Source organism: Myodes glareolus, chromosome 14 (assembly GCF_982192425.1).
Source record: "Myodes glareolus chromosome 14, mMyoGla1.1, whole genome shotgun sequence".
Taxonomy (NCBI): Eukaryota; Metazoa; Chordata; class Mammalia; order Rodentia; family Cricetidae; genus Myodes; species Myodes glareolus.
The window spans coordinates 54,511,953-54,531,953 of record NC_142039.1 but is presented as its reverse complement, the minus strand read 5'-3'; the positions used below and the strand labels follow the sequence as shown (position 1 = coordinate 54,531,953).

The 20,001-nt window shown below is 44.4% G+C and overlaps 1 long non-coding RNA gene across 4 annotated transcripts in view; it reads right to left on the bottom strand.

Moving 5' to 3' along the window:
• LOC125394375 (uncharacterized) overlaps positions 1-20,001 on the bottom strand; it is a 45,021-nt gene that overhangs the window by 23,853 nt on the left and 1,167 nt on the right. Inside the window, exon 1 of one of the 4 annotated variants that reach the window (XR_015005147.2) lies at positions 4,202-4,760. The exons of the other annotated variants lie outside the window; for them this stretch is intronic. This is a non-coding gene — a long non-coding RNA (uncharacterized LOC125394375). Of the gene's footprint in view, positions 1-4,201; positions 4,761-20,001 lie in introns of those variants that run through there. 4 annotated transcript variants of the gene reach the window in all.

The window sequence follows — 20,001 nt, the reverse complement described above, 5'->3', positions numbered from 1 at the left end:
CTTATACAATCCAGGACCTCCTGCCCAGAGTGGCACTGACCAGGGTGGGATAGACCATTCCCCATCAATTAACAACCAAGAAAATGTCCCCTCAGGCATGCCCATAAGCCGGTCTGATGGAGCAATTCCTCAGCTGCGGTTCCCTCTTCCCGGGCCTGCCAAGTTGACACCCAAGAACAGCCATTACCATCACAAGTCCGTTGCTTGTCAGTTTAATACATGAACGTGTCATGTGAAGCCATCCCCTTTCTTTTCTCATTGGTCCCCATAATCTCATGTGATTACCGTATGATAAAATACAGTACAACTTTAAAAGTGCCACCATTTTAAAAAATGCCATTGGCTTAAAAGCTCAACATCTCCTTAAAACATCGGTCTCTTAACTAACTGTGGGCTCCTGCTAAGCAGAAACAAGCACAATGCTTTCTTACTGCAAGAAGAACCAGAACACACAAGCAATCACACGTAAGCCAAACTGGAGTCCAGCATGTAGCCCAGTCTCTGACATCTGAGACTCACAGTCTTCTGGGCTCCAGGATTTGGGCCCACTCTCCTCCCCCTGCCCCTGATAGCCAAATCCAAACACGCTCCAGGCCCTTATATATAAGATGTAGTGTTTGCACAGAACCTACACATATCCCCGTTGGTACTTTTTTTCTTTTCTTTCTTTAGAAAATCCAATGTAGGAGATGAATTCAATTGGATATCTGCTTTTAAGACAGGCGTGATTTCTTTTTTTAAAAATTGATTTTATTGAGCTCTACATATTTTCTCTGCTCCTTTCCCTTCCTCTCCCCACCCATTCAATCCTCTCCAATGATCTCCATGCTCCCAATTTACTCGGGAGATCTTGTCTTTTCTACTTTCTATGTAGTTTAGATCCATGCATGTCTCTCTTGGGGTCCTCATTGTTCCTTTAGAAAGAAAGAAAAGAAAGAAAGAAAGAAAGAAAGAAAGAAAGAAAGAAAGAAAGAAGAGAGAGAGGGAAGGAGGAATGGAGGGAGGGAGGGGGGAGAGGAAGGAAGGAAGGAAGGAAAGGAGAGGAGAGGAGAGGAGAGAGAGAGAGAGAGAGAGAGAGAGGAAGGAAGGAAGGAAGGAAGGAAGGAAGGAAGGAAGAAAGAAAGAAAGAAAGAAAGAAAGAAAGAAAGAAAGAAAGAAAGAAAGAGAAATCTCATTAGTTTGGACTCAAACCCCTGGGCTTAAGCAATCTTCAGCCTTCCGTTACTTACAATGCCTAACGTAATATAAATGCTGTGCAAACCCTGGCTATACATTTTTGTTCCAGTAAGACTGGCAAGAAAAGTAAGCACATGTTAGTATCAGCCCAATTAAAGCTTTGTTGCTCTCTTGTTGGTAGATTCCTTGGACAGAGCCCACAGACGTGCAGCCCTTGGCTATGGAAGGCTGGCTTTACAGAGCTTTCTAAAGGTTCCACCTGATTATCTCCTCTAGTCCATGCCAGCGTGTTTTACACTAAATAATCTCTCAATAAACACATGGCTATTAACAGAGAAGAGGAACAAAGCTCAGTTGGTAGAATGTTTGCCTTGCGTACGTGGGTCCTCAGTCTCGATCTCCAGAATCACCTAAGAGTGGCCGTAGTAGCCGTACCTACAATGCCAGCACTAAGGAGGCAGTGACCGGAGGGTCAGAAGTTCCAAGTCATTCTCTGTTACATAGCAAGTGTGAGGCTAGCCTGGGCTACATGAGACCGTGTCTCAAAAAACAAACTAAAAACAGAGAAAAGGATAGAATAGCAAGACCACAGTGACTGAAGGAAGTAATGGAAACTACCAGGCCTAGGTCAGCATTGGAGCCTCGAGGCTTTGGTGAGATGTTGGGATTTGAACGCAAGTATAACAAACAGAAAGCTCTTACAGCAACCAGTGTAGGAGACGGATTTAATTGGATGTCTGCTTTTAAGACAGACGTGATTTCTTTTTTTTTTAAAATTGATTTTATTGAACTATACATATTTTCTCTGCTCCCCTCCCTTCCTCTCCCCTCCCATTTCAACCCTCTCCCATGGTCCCCATGCTCCCAATTTACTCGGGAGATCTTGTCTTTTCTATTTCCCATGTAGATTAGATTCATGCATGTCTCTCTTAGGGTCCTCATTGTTGTCTGGGTTCTCTGGGACTGTGAATTGTAGGTTGGTTTTCTTTGCTTTATGTCTAAAAACCACTTGTGAGTGAGTCCATATGATAATTGTCTTTCTGGGTCTGAGTTACCTCACTCAATATGATGTTTTCTAGATCCATCCATTTGCCCGCAAATTTCAAGATGTCATTTTTTTTCCTGCTATTTAGTGCTTCATTGTGTAAATGTACCACATTTTCCTTATCCATTCTTCAGTCAAGGGGCATTTAGGTTGTTTTCAGGTTCTGTCTATGACAAACAAGGCTGCTATGAACATGGTTGAGCACATGTTCTTGTGGTATGATTGAGCATCCTTTGGGTATAAACCCAAAACTGGTATTGCTGGGTCTTGAGATAGATTGTTTCCTAATTTTCTGAGAAATCGCCATACTGACATCCAAATGGGCTATACCAATTTGCACTCCCACCAGCAATACAGGAGTGTCCCCTTTACCCCAAAACCTCTCCAGCATAAGTTGTCATCAGCATTTTTTGATCTTGGCCATTCTTACTGGTGGAATCTCAGAGTTGTTCTGATTTGCAGTTCTCTGATGGGTAAGGATGTTGAGCATTTCCTTAAGTGTCTTTTAGCCATTTTAGATTCCTCTGTTTAGGTCTGTACCCCATGTTTATTGGATTATTTGTTCTTTTGATGACCAGTTTCTTGAGTTCTTTGTATATTTTGGAAATCAGCCCTCTTTCCAATGTGGGGTTGGTGAAAATCTTTTTCCATTCTGTAGGCTGAAGACAGGTGTGATTTCCAAACAGACAGATATGGGTTGTTGGGGGTGGAGACAGATACAGAGGATCATGGATTGTATAATTTCATTCTTAGGAGGCAAAACTCTGCAGAGTCCTTAGCTTTCTCTATAAGTAAAAAGCAAACTAGACATGGTGGCATAAGCCTGCAATCTTGGCACCAAGGAGAAGGGGGAAGGAGGACTAGAGACATGAGGCTAGGGCTATATATTAAGAGCTAGGGAGAACCATGGAAACCCTTGAGATTGCTCTAGAAAGAGAAGTCCTGGGTCCATGCTGGACAGCATTCTTGAGTAATGGACGACGTGGTGTTGACGTGGTTGAGAGTGCTTTAGGATGCTGTGGATTGCCCTGTGGTTCAGGGCAGAGGTAAGCCCGAGGGCAGGGAGGTCAGACAAGAGGCTATTTCAATCAAGCCAGTGCAGAGTGACTAGGGCCTTGGCTCAGGTGGTGGCTCCAGAATAAAAGCTGGAGACTCGGGTGTGCCTGACGCTCGTTCCCAGTTCCTGCACCTGCTGATGTGTGGTGAGGGCCACATTCCACCTTCCCCTTGGGAACAATGGGTCCTCAGGAAACTAGAAAGGCTGTGGTTAACAGAGCTATATGAGATGAGCCTATAAATCCTGCAGCACCAACTATTCAGACAACTCCTTTTGATTCATGGTTCTCCATCCCGGGCTCCACCCTGGCTCTGCAGTTGGGGCCTCTTTTCTCATACAGCACTGAGACTGAGATTTTAGAAAACTCACAGAGGCATTCTGCTCACTCCACCAAGTCTTGGATTTTGCAGTCACCACCCCCCCCTTTGTTTTGTTTTGTTTGTTTTTCAAGATGTGTTTCTCTGTGTATCAGTCCTGGCTCTCCAGGAACTCACTTTGTAGACCAGGCTGGCCTCAGACTCACAAAAATCCACCTACCTCTACCTCCTGAGAGCTGGGATGAAAGGCGTGTGCCACCACTGCCTGGCTGCTCCCAGCTCTCTTTATCACACCCTTTGATCCACTAGAATGTCTTCTCTTGTCACCTACCTCGATTTCATACTGCTTCCCCCCCCTCCCGCGCCCCTTGATGATTCTGTTCTTACATGACAATGCCACCTCACAACTCCTGGCCCTTCCCACTACATCTGAACCACCAGGAAAAGCACCATTATGTTCAGTGATACAGCACCCCTCTGGTACAGATATCTACCACCCAAACTCCCCCATAAATTTCACACACACACACACACACACACACACACGGAAACACACACACGCAAAGTAATTTAAAGGAAGAAATGAGCCTCAAGTCCCAATCTCACCTGTTCACTTCTTGCTCTCCTAACATAGCTCAAGAAAGCTTCAGCCCCATGCACTAAAGTGTCTTAGGCTTCCAAAAGGAATTCCATGGGCAGGAGCTGCAGGTGAAAGTATCTCCCCACACCTAATGGTGAAAGTGGCATTCCCTGGGGAAGAAGGCAGAAGCTGTGGTCTTTTGGTATTTCTTTGTTTGTTTCGTAAAAGCATAAAAACCTCTCAGATTCATTTGGAATTGCAAAGATCCTCAAAGAGACATCAGTGCAGTGAGAAAGAAGAAACCTGAAGGACTCACACATTCCAATTTCAAAACCTACAGCAGAACTAAACTTGCTAGTCTAAAGTGTGCTAGAGAGATGGCTCAGAGGTTAAGTGCACTTGCTGTTTATCCAGAGGACCTGGGTTGGATTCCCAGCACCGCATGCGGTGCTCACCACTGCCGGTAACTCCAACTCCAGGTCATCTGACACAATCTTCTGGCCTCCACAGATATTTTACTCATGAGCACGTACCCCTACACAGATATACACATGTACACATAAATGAACTTCAAAACAATCCCAAACTGTGTGGATCTGGCATTGGTATAGACACATAGACCAATGGACTAGAAGAATCTAGAAATAAAACCATGCTTTTGTCAAATGCTTTCAACAAGGGCGCCAATTCCATCCAATGAGGCAAAGATCAATCTCTTCCCCATTGTTCTAGGGAAACAGGATTTCCGTATGCTTGGGCCCCTGTCTTTCACCACACGCAAAACTTAACTCTGATAAATCGGTGACCTAAATAAAAGCATGAAAACAGTAAAGTCCAGAAGAAAACACAAGAGGCAGTCATGACCTTGGGTGTGGCAGGGGAGTCTTAGGCAAGATGCCAACACATGAGCATCGAAGGCAAAAACAAAATGTACCTCAGAACTGAAAACTTATGTACACTGAAGGACCAAGAAAGGGAGAAGGGAATCTATAAAATGGGAGGATGATTGCAAACCACACATCTGATGAGGTTTATATGTAAAGAACTATAATTGCTCAACAAAGGACACATAACGAAGTTTGTAGAACCGGCCAGCAGGGCGTGGTGGTGGTGCGCGCCTGCAATCCTAGCGCCTGGGAGGTAGAGGCAGTGGTGGGATTTTAGTTCGAGTTTTAGAAAGCCTGAGTTTCTTAAACTTCTACTCCCTTTAAGCATCTCTGCAGCTTTGCTTGGATGCTTCCAGACCTTCCCCTGGATCAGGGAAGGACTTCCACGGATATCCACTGTTAAACTGATGAGTCAGGTACCTGCCAACTGGCCATGTATGCCCTCAAATATTTAAACCTCCTAAAATGAAACAAGCTTCTCCAAAAGCAAAAATAAAAGGGCGTGGCGTGACTAATGCTTCCTTTGTCCAGAAGTTAAGAGAGGACCTTTAAATGGCGCTTCTGCGGAGCAGCTTTGGGTGGATTGGACACGACACTGCCATCGTTCAGTGCTGTTCTCCTTTGCTTCCTTTGTTCTGCAGCTACCCCACACAGCTGGTCCCAAACGCTCATCGCTAGGACACAGTGCCTGAGGGGAAGTGGATTCAATTAGCATCCCTTCTTTAATTACATAGAAAATTATAGATTTCACATGTATAATTATTTATTTTGTGGCACCATGCCATCATATAGATAAACAAAGACTTTTAGAAAATTTACTAGCTTTTCTGGGAGTGTCTCCCCAAAATGGGAGTGTCCCATTTTTCTGGGAGTGTAATTTTCAGCCTAACCAATTACTAAGATGAGGACAATCCCTACAAGTAGATTGCTAGCCTGTTGGCATATAACAAGCTCAGCTCAGAAATTCCCCTCGTTAATTTTTTTCCTTCTTATGTAAAATTTCAAAACAAAATAATGTTCATTATTAGCAGCAGGCACAAAGGATGATTGTGCAAATGAAAACAATAGAGAGAGGGCTGGGGAGGTGTTCAGTGGGGAAGGTGCTTGCACAACACGAACCTGAGTTCGGATCCCCTCCGCCACATAAAAGGCAGGCATGTAAAAGCACATGCTTGTAATATGGGTGAAGATTGGCAGATCCTGGGGACTTGTTGGTCAGCTAAACCAACCAAAATGGCGAGCTCTAGGTACAGTGAAAGATCCTGTCTCAAAAAATCTCAGGTAAATGGGCAGGGAGGAAGTTTGGCATGTAAAGGCATTTGCAAGCCTGACAACCTGGGTTCAATTCAGGTTGTATGCAAAAAGATTTTTGTTTTGATTTGTGACTTTAATTTGTTTTTAAAAAAGGGGGGGCTGGAGAGATGGCTCAGCGGTTAAGAGCACTGACTGCTCTTCCAGAGGACCCGGGTTCAATTCCCAGCACCCACATGGCAGTTCACAACTGTCTGAAAATCCAGTTCCGGGGGATCTGACACCTTCACACCAATGCACATAAAATAAAGTTAAATAAACCATAAAAATAATAATAAAAAAACACTCCTACCATGAGATGGAAGGTAGAGACAGGAGAGAGAAAAATCTCAAAATTCCCCAGAAGCTCACAGGTCAGCTATCAACAAAAACAAAAGAACCCTGCCTCACCAGATTGGAAGGAGATCCTGGAAAATTGACCTCTGGATTCCACATGCAAGTCTCAGCACCTGTGCACTCACAGTTACACATGCAGCAAATTAAACACTATTACATGAATAAAGAGAAGACTTTCCAGTGTCAACCTCTGGCACTCACAGGCTAGCATGGGAAAGCACTGATAAAAATTGAAAGCAAGGGGTACAGACAGACTGATAACAGAACAGGCGAAAGAGAGTTGGGGTGGAAGATGGGTGGGGTAGGGAGGTTCTCCAGGAGGAAGGAAAAGTCCTGGGTGGACATAGAAGTGGGAACAAGACTTTCTTCAGGGGAGGCATCAGTGAATCTCATTCTGACAATGAAGTGTGAGTGGCGATTGGCTACAAAAGTCAAGGCAAACACTCCAGGAATGTGCTTAGCTACAGGAAGAGGTTTGGGTGTTTGGGGAGCTTGGGTGACCACTTCTAGGTCAATAGTGCTGTGGGAGAAGAGGGGAATCAGTGAGACCTGAGACCAGGAGCGTAGGACCTGAAGATATATATTTGAGGACTTCCGCATTTTACCCTCATCTGCAGGAGATAGTGGGAACCACTGCACAGTTAGTTCCCCTTCACCTTGAAATACGCACCCTAAACTGCGTTATTGGATTGTAAATCTGGTGAAGGGAAAGTGAGCCATCTCAGAAGCCACAGAACCAAGAGTCTTCAAGCTCAACCAGAAAACCACTGGCATGAAAAAGTCACCCTCAACACCTCACCGCCCCCAGTTTTCAGAAATGACCCATTGATTACAATCGAATAGGGATTTAGCGTGTGGCATTTACCAGTGAATACCATTGTGGCTGTCCCCTGAGGAGTAATGAGTGACACCAAGGTTCTGTCGTGGGTCTTCAGGCCTCCAGTTCCAGACTGAAGAGGTATGGGGACAAAGTCAGAATCATGGCGGAGTAAGTATGGGGGCTGAATAAGGGGTGCCACGGACAGAATGTGAAGAAATGGGAAGAAGGAGGCTGGAGAACTGGGGGGGGAGTCGAGGGACGTGAGTGAGGATGGAGTAGAGGGATGTGGAAGTTTTCAGTAAGAAATAGGAAGTGTGTCCTTGTTGGAGGAAGTGTGTCACTAGGGGCGTGAGCTTGGGGATTTCAAAATTTTGTGGCATTCCAGTTAGCTCCCTCTTTGCCTGTTGCTTATAAATCAAGTATAAGCCTCAGCTACTGCTCCAGCACCTTCCTGCCTGCCTGCTGCCATGCCCCAACCCACCCTTGCCATGATGGTCATAAATTCTTACCTTCTGGAACCATGAGCTCCAATAGTTTTCTTTTTTAAGTCTTGGTCAAGGTGTCTCTTCACAGCAATAGAAAAGTAACTAAGACTCGTGTGTGTGTATGTGAGTGTGTGCATGCACACGCGTGTGTATTTTGTGTGTGTGTGTGTGTGTGTAGTGTTGAATATAACCAAGAACACTGAGAATAGTGGGCAAAGCTCTATCACTGAGCTGCATTGAAAGCCCCTGATAGAGTTACTGAGGTCACAGAGTCTCTTCCCTACAGAGGACAATTTCCCCCTCTGTAGGAAAGGTCATTGGCAATAACCAACTGGCTGTCTCCATTGCCCTTGGATCTAATACCTCTTTAACAGTATTTCATGTTTCTACTACTCAAGCCCTGAATGATGATTCCACGTAAAACCGCTTGTGGCTAATCATGGACCATGTGGGGAACTCTGCCTCCTATGTGCCATTTCCACACACCCCCACCACACACACACACACACACACACACACACACACACACACACACACAAGATTAGACATGCCTTTGCTCCAAAACACGACAGCAGAGCACGGTGCTACATACCTGTAATTCTAGCCTTGGCGGGTTGATGGGGTGGGGACAGGGTGAGTAGGAGTCAAAGACCAACCTGACTTCCCTGAGTTAGACAGTGAGACCACGGAATGGTGTGTGTGCCTTTGATCCCAGTATTTGGAAGGCAGAGGCAGGTGAGTTCGAGGTCAATCTGGTCTATATAGTGAGTTCCAGGATAGCCAGGGCTATATAATGAGACCCTGGAGAGAGAGAGAGAGAGAGAGAGAGAGAGAGAGAGAGAGAGAGAGAGGAGAGAGAGAACATTTGGAATTCAACAAATTACATTCTTTTTACAAAGTAAATATCATTTTAGTAAATATCACAGTGTATGACTGGGAAGGCAACCTAGTGCTAGCTCTGTGGTACTCTAACAGGCCTTGAAGTAGAGAAGTCCTAAGGAGACACATGTGACATTCAGACTATTGAAATAATGGACCCCAAAGAAATAGGAATCCCCTCAGAGATCTCATGCTGGTAGAACGGAAATTCCCCAGCCAGAGCAGATCTTGTCTCCCAGAAAGCAATTTCACAGAGTTATAACAACTTGTTGTCAACCCTAACAATGATGGGCCAGTGGTGGGCTGGACCACACCTTCCCCAGGCCTGCTTAGATGTGTATTCCCTTGACCTTCTATTTAAGCTTTTAGCTCACTTCAGAATCCTGAAGAGGTATTTGGGAGAACTTACTGGATCCCTTTGTCCTTCTACCAAAGGAGGTCACATTGAACAAACCTCTTCTTTCTTCTTTCCTTTTTGGGTGGGCTTACTGAAGACAGGTAACCAGACCTGACTTGGGGTACAAGCTGTGCCCCCCACATTCAATAACAATGCCTATTTTCAGTATATTCTCGTTAAATCCTCCAAGCGTTCCTGCCAGATCAACACTGCTAACCCACGTGTCAGTCAACTTTCTGTTACTATAGCAAAGATCTAAGTTCAAGGTCAGCCTCAGGTAAACAAAACCCTATCTCAAAAAATAAATAAATAAAATAAAACTGGGCATGGTGACACATTTCTGCAGTCCCAGCTACCTGGGAGGCTGAGTCCAGAAGAAAAATTGAGTCTTCTACAATTGTAAGATCTGTCTGGGAAAGAGAGTGAGAATTGATATTTAAAGATATGTAAAGGACTACAGGGTTAGCTTAGCACTTAAGAGCCTTTGTCGCTCTCGCAGAGGCCTCAGTTCAGTTCCCAGCACCCACACTGTGGCTCACTGCTGTCTATAACTCTAGCTCCAGGGGATCGACTCCCTCTCCAAACCTTCTCAGGTATCAGGTGGGCAGGTGGTGCACATGCACATACTTGGGCAAAACCCTCAGGCACATGAAATAAACAAATCTAAAAAAAAAACTTAACATGCTAATAAATGAAAGCACATAAATGTAAATAAAATGATGAAATACATAATGCTTTCTCAGATTGGATGAGCCAAGCATATCTGTCCTCAATGCTTCTGCTCAGCACATCACTGGAAGCCCTTGTCTTGGAAGCAATGCAAGGAAAATAAATCAAAAGAATATAGATTTAGAAAGAAAGAAGAAAACTGTACCCAGAGACAACACAATCCTGTAGATGGATAATCCTAAAAAATTCATTTAAGATTCCTAGAACCAACAAAATCTCTCAGCATGGTCAGGGGGTCTTAACGCTGATACATAAAAACTGTTTTTCAATATATTAATAATGAACAATCCAAAACTGAATTTAGGGCTGGGAGTGAAGCCCAGAGACAGAGCACATGCTTAGCATGTTTGAGGCCCTAGGTCCAATCTCCAGCACCAAAGGGGAGAAAAGAAAAAATCATTTCCTTTATTGAAAATCAATTCCAGGATGCTCAGGACGCTCAGATGGCAGAGCGCTTGTCTGGCAGAAAGTTTAGAGTAAAATTACTAACATCTAAGCTTAGCTAGAGGCCTACCGCCTATATGACAAGGTCATGTGTCTGATAAGCTTTAGAATAAACAGGATGTTGACATAGGAACAGACCAATGTACACTATTAGTTGAGAAAATACAAACCCAAGCAGACGGTGGGGGGGGGGTATAGGAGCTATCTAGAATATACATTGCTGTACTCCTGATCAACCAGTGAGGAAAGGAGGAAGGCTCTTGCATTCTGGTGATATAAAAACAAAAACTGTTCCCTGGGGACTGGACACACGACTCCAAGGTTAAGAACGCTTGCTGCTCTTACAGAGGACCCAAGTTCAGGACCCAACACCCATGTCAGGCAGCTTATAACCACTCATAACTCTAGTTTCAAGGGATCTGATGCGCCCTCTTCTGGCCTCCAAAAGCACCTGCGCACATGTGAACACCCTTACACACACACACACACACACACACACACACCTAAAAATAAAATAAATCTTGGGGCTGGAGAGACGACCCAGTGGTTAAAAGCATTAGTTGTTCTTCCAGAGGTCCTGAGCTCAATTCTCAGCACTCAACATGATGCTCACAACTGTTGCAATGTCCTTTTCTGGTGTGCAGCTGCACATGCAGACAAAGCACTCACATGCATGAACAAATCTTTAAACAATAAAAATAATACACATGTGCATATATATATATATATGTATATATATATATCTTTTAAAAAAATTTAAGACTTCCTTCTAGTGCCTGTGACTTTCTTCTTTCAGCTGAGTTTTTTTGTTGTTGTTGTATTAAGATGGGATTTATCCAGGAGTTTACCTTCTCCATTGCTTTCTTTGAACATAATCTATTAGTTACTTTTGGTTGCTGTGATAAAATACCATGAACAAAAGCAACTTGAGAAGGGCTTTTTTTTTTTTTTTTTAGGTGAGGGAGCTGATCACTGGCTGGTCACATTTTATCCACACACAGGAAATGGAAAGAATAAGAAGTGGAGAGAGAGGCTATGAACCCTCAAAGTTTGCCCATGTCAAGCTTCCTCCAGCAAGTCTGTACCTTTTAAAGGTTTCAAAACTTCCATGGATAGCAGCACCTCCTGGGGACCAAGTGTTCAAATACACGAGCCTGTGAGGGACATCATGCACACCACCACACATACTTATCAATCACACTTTGGGATCTCTGCTACGTGATTCGCTCTGGCTGGAATCCATTAAGCTGGAAGTGAGTTTCTGACACACCTATGATGGGTTGCACAACCTAAGTCCAGTTTCCCTCTTTGGTGCTCTCTTACTCGCTCTTGGCTTAGCTTGGTGCAGGGGTGGGGGGTGCTGAGGCGTGGGGGATGGGAGCCCTTGGCTTCTCCAACAGCCTCAGTGTTCTGCAGTTCATGGTCAAAGCAACTTGGGGAGAGAAGGGTTTATTCTGCTTACACTTCTGTATCACTGCTCCTTGTCAAAAGAAGTCAGGAAAGGCACTCAAACGGGGCAGAGACCCAGGGGCAGAAGCTGATGCAAAAGTCATGGAGGGGTGCTGCTTACTGGCTTGCTCCCCATGGCTTGCTTGACCTGCCTTCTTAGAGAACCCAGAACTACCAGTCCAAGGATGGCATCACCCACAATGGGCTGGGCCCTCCCCATCAATCATTTAAGAAAATTCCCTACAGGCTTGCCCACAGCTTGATCTTGTGATGGCATTCTCTTAATTGAGGTTTCCCTCCTCTCAGATGACAGTAGTGTATGTCAAGTTGGCACAAAACTAGCCAACACAGCTGCTTACTGGGTAACTCCCCATGGCTTGCCCAACTTGCTTTTTTTTTTTTTTTTTTTTTTTTTTTTTTATAGAGTCCAGAGTCACCTCTTCAGGGCTGGTACAGCCCACAGAGGGCTAGCCCCTCCTACATCAATCATTAATCAAGAAAATGCCCTCTACTCCCAACCCTCCACTTGCCTACCGGCCAATCTAAATAAAACATTTTTCTCAGTTGAGGTTGCCTGTTCTCAGGTGACTAACCAGTACATCATTTCACTCAGAAGCTTTCTGTCTGTAGTGTGTGTGTGTGTGTGTGTGTGTGTGTGTGTGTGTGTGTGTGTGTTAAATGCACATGAGCATGCAGGCTCATGTGCCCATGCACATATATACAGAGGCCAGAGTAGGATATTAGGTGCCTTCCTCTATTGCTTTCTGTCTTTTTAACTTGAGACAGAGTTTCTCACTAAACTGGTTCACTGATGCATCCAAGAAGCTCTGAAGATCTGCTTGCCTGTCCCCCAGCACTAGTGTTACAGACATGCAAAGCAATGCCCAGCTTTTTACATGTGAGCTACATACGTGAGCACAACTCCTTACGCCCACTGAGCCATCTCCCCAGGCTTCAGAAATCTTAAGAGACTTTTTAAAACACACAATTTGTTAAGCTGACTCTCCAAGTTATGGGGCCGGCTGGGAGGGGGGGGGGGAGTACCAAAGACGAGCCAAACAATTTTGAAAAAAGGATGAAGTTGGCTCTACTGTCTGATCTTAAAGCTGACTATAAAGCTGAAGTGATCCAGATAACCTTGTGTTGCCATGGGCACAGTCACATAGAAGAGTGGGCTAGAGCCAGCCAGCAAAGCCTTATATGTATGACCAGCAAAGATGCGTGCACGTTCTCCCGAGAAATCCTTACCAAATAGCTCTTTGCTTAGACACTCTGAGGCTAAATTTGGGCCAAACCCCTTGCATAGACTTGTCTGCTGTTTTGGACACCTCAGCCAGAATTTTTCTCTGTTATCAGATTTATCAGGCTCTGCCTTCCTTAGAAGAGAGCCCATGCCCTCACCAGGCTAAGCACCCTCAACGGAGGAAAAGCAGTGCATGAAGCTGACCCTAGAGCGACCAAGCAACCCCAGATAAGTTCTGTGTCTGGATGGCTTTTTCATTTGTTTCCTTTTTTATTTTAGTTTTTATTTTTTTAAGACAGGGTGTCAGCATTGCTCCGGCTATCTTCAAATCCAGGGCAATCCTCCTGCTCCAGCCTCTGATGTGCTGAGATTACAGGCATTGAACTACCATGCCCTTCTCCAGGTGGGTTCTGGATTTAGATTTTGTTTTATACAGTGGATTCTAGAGAATTTAAACTCTCAGGTGTAGCTATCATCAGCCGTTTGTTTCGTTGGACATGAAGACGTGACAAGGAAAACGAGCCCTTTCCAGAGCTTTTCACCACCTGGTCTCTATGACTGAGGGCTGAGAGCAGGTCTAAAATCCTAATTCAGCAGTGTGGGGTAGTACTCCACACACCTAGTGCCTAAGTCCTTGTCTGTCCCAGCAGCCTCGACATCACCTCTCAGGACCAAGCCTGCCTGAACAGGACGCCTCCTGGGCTGCCAACTGCAATGAATCTTTCCAGGATGCTGGTATACCTCAGGGAATGGGCACAGCCAGAGAAGTAAGGTCTGTGCCTGTGTTCTGGGCGGCTTCCAGCTGTCGGGATGGTTTTCTTTCTTGTAGTTCAGGAATAGGTGTGGAGAGCAGCCAGCATTTCTTCCCTGCTAGTGGCTAAGTCGGCGTTGGGGGCGGGGGGGGGGGGGGAGCTGCCTGCACCAGTTCTCGCATTCCTGGTTCTGTTTAGGGATTAACTGCAAAGAAAAGTAAGTTCTTCCCAGGAGAACAATGAAAGGAAGCTATATTCTAAAACAAGGATAGACAGCCAAATGTGTATTTCAAGTCATCCTCTTACAAACACTTAGAGCATTAAATTTAATGATTATCAGGCAAGGTAGACCTATAATCCCAGCACTTGAGTTGCTGAGGCAGGAGGATTGCCATGAGTTTGAGGGCTACTGGACTACACATTAAGTATCAGTCTAGCTAGGGCTATATAGCAAGACTCTCTCTCTCTCTGTGTGTGTGTGTGTGTGTGTGTGTGTGTGTGTGTGTGTGTGAGAGAGAGAGAGAGAGAGAGACAGAGAGACAGAGAGACAGAGAGACAGAGAGACAGAGAAAGAGAAAGAGAGACAGAGAGAGCTGGGGAGGCTGTGTTTTGTTACAAGATTACCTTTCCTCCTGCTAAATAAATTAAACTTTGAAATCTCTATTTTTGTTTAATAGCAATACTTTATTTTATAACATGCCAGCACCCTTAGCAGATGCATTAAACCACATTCTTTATATCAACAAAGACACCACAACTAAGAGATTACAGCTCAACATTCATTAGTCTTATGTGAGTGTTTCTCACCAGCGTTCTTCCACCTACCTTTTTTGAAGGGAAAGAGGATAAATGAAGAAAACACCAGCTCCCTGTTCCTTTTTTTGATATTTTCAATATATTTAAATAAAGTAAAATACAATAAGGAAGCGGGGTTGGAGAGGTGGCTCATTGGTTAATATTATGCATCGCTGCTGCTAAGAATCTAAATCTGAGTTCAGTTTCCAGCACCCACATCTGACTCACAACTGCTTACAACTCGAGCTCCAGGGCCTGACATCTCTTCTGGCCACTTTGGCCACCTTGCATTCAAGTGTGCATACCCCCCCAGGTATTTGCATGTGTGCATAATTAAAAACAAAGTAATCTTTAAAAATAAATAAATAAGAACGGCTACAAAGAAGAAAATCCCTAATCCTTCCCCCACAGGTAATTGCTGCAAACCTCTGTGGCCTGTTTCCTTTAGTCTTAATGTATTATTCAGTACTCCCGACACCTCAAAACTATACAGAAAATAAATCAAAAGCAGTTTCCCATTGTGTTTGGTTAGCTCTTTTGGTGCTCAGTAAAAAGCCCAGGGTTTTGAACAGGTAAAGCATGTCCTCTACCTCATGACAACACACTCCATCCTGCAAGGTGTTACGTTTTGTTTTCCATTCTTAATCCACATGCATCTGGGATGAGGCATGGACAGTTTTATATTGAGTAAATTTGTTCCAATAACCCCATTACTCTCGGTGTTTCAATCACATCTTAAGCTGTTTTTTCCTTCTCTAACACATAGACTCTATTTGCCTTCAGTGTGTGTGTGTGTGTGTGTGGTATGCAGTCACATTCTTGGCAAACCTGCAGAGTTCAGGGAACAACCTTGGTCATCTATCCTTCCTTCCCACCTTGTTTGAAACAAGACCTCTTCCGGAGCACTGAGGTAAGGACACACACACTACCACATCCAACTCCATGTGGTTCTGCAGCTCTGAATTCAAGTCTCCAAGCTTGCCCAGTGAGCAGTGTGGCCACTGAACCGTCTTCCCAGGACCTGCCTTCACTTCTGTTTGACTCTGTGATGTACCCTGCGAAGCTCATGTTAAAACTTGCTGCCAGGCGATGGTGGTGCACACCTTTAATCCCAGCACTCAGGAGGCAGAGGCAGGCAAATCTCTCTGAGTTCGAGCCAGTCTGGTCTACAAAGCAGGTTCTAGGACAACCAGAAACCCTGTCTCAAAAAACCAAACCAAAACTTAATTGCTGTGATGACGGGTGGTGGGACCATAAGAGGTGATCAGGACAAGAGCTTTGTCTCTTGGCTGTGTTCCTGCCTTTGTTTTGGATATGGGTCCCTGACAGGAAGGACTCTTGACTTAAACTCACATCACTCTTCTCTCGGTTCTCAATATCTGATGCCAATCTAAGAAGACTCTGATCTTGAACTTTTTAGTCTTCCAGTCCTCTAAAACTTAGAGTCAAATAAACTTCTAGTGTTTGTAGCCTGCCCAGTGTGCAGCATTCTGTTGTTGCCACAGCAAACAGACTGAAAGGAGTCCTTTGATTCTTGGGGACATGAATTACACAGGGAAAACGCCACATGACTGGTTTTTCACTGCATGGCATACATCAGAAGCGAGTAGGGGTTTTTAAGACGCAGCATTCCTTACCATGCTGCGTGCTTTGGGTTTTAACCTAGCTTTATTCCTCCTTTTTAAAATGGGAATTTCAAAAGATGTGAGGCATGTCTTCATATCTAAGTTTCAGGAGATGGTAAATAATAGTAATAACACTCTTGCTTCCACTTGGGGGATGTGCTCGGAGTTCAGGATTAAGAAGAAAAACCACCAAGAAGGTGATCAATAGTCCAGAGGCCTCTGGTAGTCAGAATCACTGGTCCAACCCTCTCTTTCTTTTCTTTTTTTGGTACCAGGACTTGAACCTAGTACTCACATATACTACAGAAGATCACACTATGGTATCACTGAACTCCAGCCCAGCCCAGAATCACTGGTCCTTAGCCCTCTAAACACATCTCCTCTCACCTGGCTAAACCTTAAATGCTGAAATCAGAAACTTGACAGTATCTGCATTCCTGTCTCCTTGATAACATCCAATCATAGTAGCCAACTGTGAAAACTGCCAATCATCCACTGAAAGATGAACATACAAATGAGATGTGGCACATAAACACAATGAGATACAGAGCGACTTAACCTTACATGGTTAGAAATTCGGACTCAAGTTTAGAAACGAGTGAACCTTAAGGACAGAAGCTAGTAGTAAAAAGGTCCTGGATGCCTTTGTGTATACATGTGTGTGCACATGTGTAGAGGATGTATATGTATGTGTGTATACAGCTACATGTGTCCCTGCTTGTAGACCAGAGGTGGATGTATCTTCCTCCCCAGTTAGCTTATGAGATAGGGTCTCTCACTGAAACTGAAACTCATGGTTCAGCAAGAGAGGTTGACCAGAAGTCCCAGAATTACCTGTCTGTGCATGACACACACACATACATCCAGCACTGAGGTTAGAGGCGTGTACCATCATGCCTGGCTCTTATGTGGTGCTGGAGACCTGAACTCAGGCCAACCTTGTGCAGCAAGCACTTTACCAACTGAGTCATCCAGCCCCTAATTTAGTTAGCATATAAAGTTATGGGTTCCACTATGACATTGTTAAATATATGTATCAGATTCCCCCCAATATCCCATGCCTGCTTTCCTGTCTCTCTGATTCCCTTTCTCCTAAATGGTCCAGCTTCTGTTTCCATGTATATACAAACACTTAAATTTAAATCCCCACACGGAAAACACTTAATATTTTTGTCTTTCTAACCACATTGCCCCCGGCCCCCTCCACCTTAGACAACTTCCTCTCCCCATATGGTTTACTTCTACTTTGTTGTTGCACATGTACTTAAATTTAGATTCAGCCTATGAAAGAGAATATGTGATATTAAGACAAACACTACTGGCCATGGCTATTAAATTACAGTTACATAGGATAAAGACAGCAGGCTGAGTTCTTACACAGTAGGTTGGATGCCAATAACAATAATATACTGGACACCTCAGCCAAAAGTGTCTTATACATTGTAAATATAATGTGAAGAGTCTCTCTCTCTCTCTCTCTCTCTCTCTCTCTCTCTCTCTCTTTCTCTCTGTCCACTGTTAGCTCTGGCTTATGTGTTTTGCACATCTGTATGCTAGGTGCACTGTGACCTGCTGTACTCTGGAGTTGCCACATACAACCACAGCCTCTGTGGGAGTCTACAGTCCCTCACAGATGCTTATTTCATGCTGTGCCTAGAAATCACTTTGAGAGTCAGCCATGCACTTGCCTCCGTTGCTATGTGTTGTCACATGTCACAGGTGTAACAACCACCCAGCTACTAATGACATCATTCAGTAGTTGCTCTTCCCACAGGAAGACTGGGGAATGTGGATACGCGCCCCCTCTCACATCACAGCAACAGTGTGAGAAGCTCAGGCTCTCTTCAGCCATGCGTGGGCAGACAGGCCCTGGAGAGTAAGGATCTGTCAGCCCCCATGACTCTTCCTCTGAGTCACCAGGTCTCAGGTTTACTTCATCTGCTTAACCCTGCCCCTGAACCATCCTCTCCTCTCTTCCCCAGAAGCCAGGAGCTAGGTTTTTTTTTAAAAAAAAAATGACCACATTATGCCCGAAGTGTAAGGAATCTGCAAAACAAGAGGCCACCGGCCTTCATGGTGTGGCCGTAATGACACACAAACTTGGACTGTATCTTCCATCTGAGGGCCCCAGAACCCTTTATTATCACACCCTTGGTACAATCCTCATGCACTCTCTGGAAATGACATGGGCAGTTTCCAAGCTGAGGAAACTGAAATATGATGGGGTCACGATCATGCTGCATATCATGTGAACAAATGCTCCAGAGAGAGCTTAGGACTAGGTTCAGGACTAGGACTGTGTGTATGTGTGTGTGCGCGCGCATGACCTTGACGATGGCATACAACTGAGGACCTTGTTCATGCTATGCACTTGCTCTACTACTGAGCTTCAACATCAGTTCCAATGTTATTTACTTAACCTTTTCATTGCTGCTCTTCCTGCTGTTTTCCAGGATCCACTTTATGTTTTCAATAAATGAGAAAAGACAGAACAATCCTGTGCCTGATATAATCTGCAAATAGCAGTTCCCTACTTGCACAAAGCCAGGTACTTCCAGTATCACCTTTACCTGGCTTCCAGAAAGTCTTCCCTTTCTAAACTCTCTGGAGAGTCTGATCTTCTTTTATTTCCTATTACGCCAGCATCTGCTTGGAAGACAATTGCTATCTTGGGTTGTAAGACTGATTATCAAACATAAATGTGCATGAAGCTGGCACGGAGGCACACACCTGTAACCCTAGTACTCAGGAGATAGAAGCAAAAGGATCTGGAGTCCAAGTCCAGCCTGGGCTATAAAATGAGTCTGAAGTCAGCCTGGGCTACACAGTGAGATCCTGCCTTAAATAAATACATAAGTGAACCACGTTCGTGAAAATCCTTGGAGAATCATGGTAAACAGGAGACTCTGGTCCAATACAACTGAGTGGGGTGTAAGATTCTATATCTCTAATTAACACCCCGGGGTGGGGGAGCTGCTGCCAGTTAGTGGAAAGCATTATTAGCAGCAAAGACTTTCACTGGGCAAGCCTTTGCAGACAATACCGTTCTAGAAGAATGACGGTTGGAACTGATCCATCATTCCCCTACCTCCAGCTTTCTGGGTGCCTGATTTTCTGAGCCTTTATTTTTTTCTGGCTCTTTGTCTTCTGATCTGCAAACCATGCTGATGCTAGGTCATCACAGTACTATAGAGAGGTAAGAAAGTCATGGTTGTTTTAAAGTCTATGCAAGTCAAGGGAGCCAGTATTACCTCTGATTGTACCGAACATAGTTAATAGATGTGTCGCTTTACAGGGTAGTATGGGGACAGTTGTTTGCTAAGCAACATTCCATGCAAAGACTTTTTATAGAAAAAATTAATGAGGTCATTTTCAGGTTAAAACAACAACAACAATAACAACAACCTTTTCATTTTCTTAGTTATCCAAAGTATTTGAAGTATATATTCCAAGCACTAAGTGAAATTTTGCAACATTCCATTACCAATGTCTGGCATGACCTTTCAACTCCACTGGGTTAATCCTGTGCCCTGTGATTGTCATGGAGCACTGATAACTGGCCCTGGGACTTTCCTCTGGACTCTTCGGTCATCTAGGACATCTCATTAAAATCTTCCAGTCTATCACCCTAGACACTAAGAGCAGGTAACTCTTGGGGCACAATTTCTGAATAA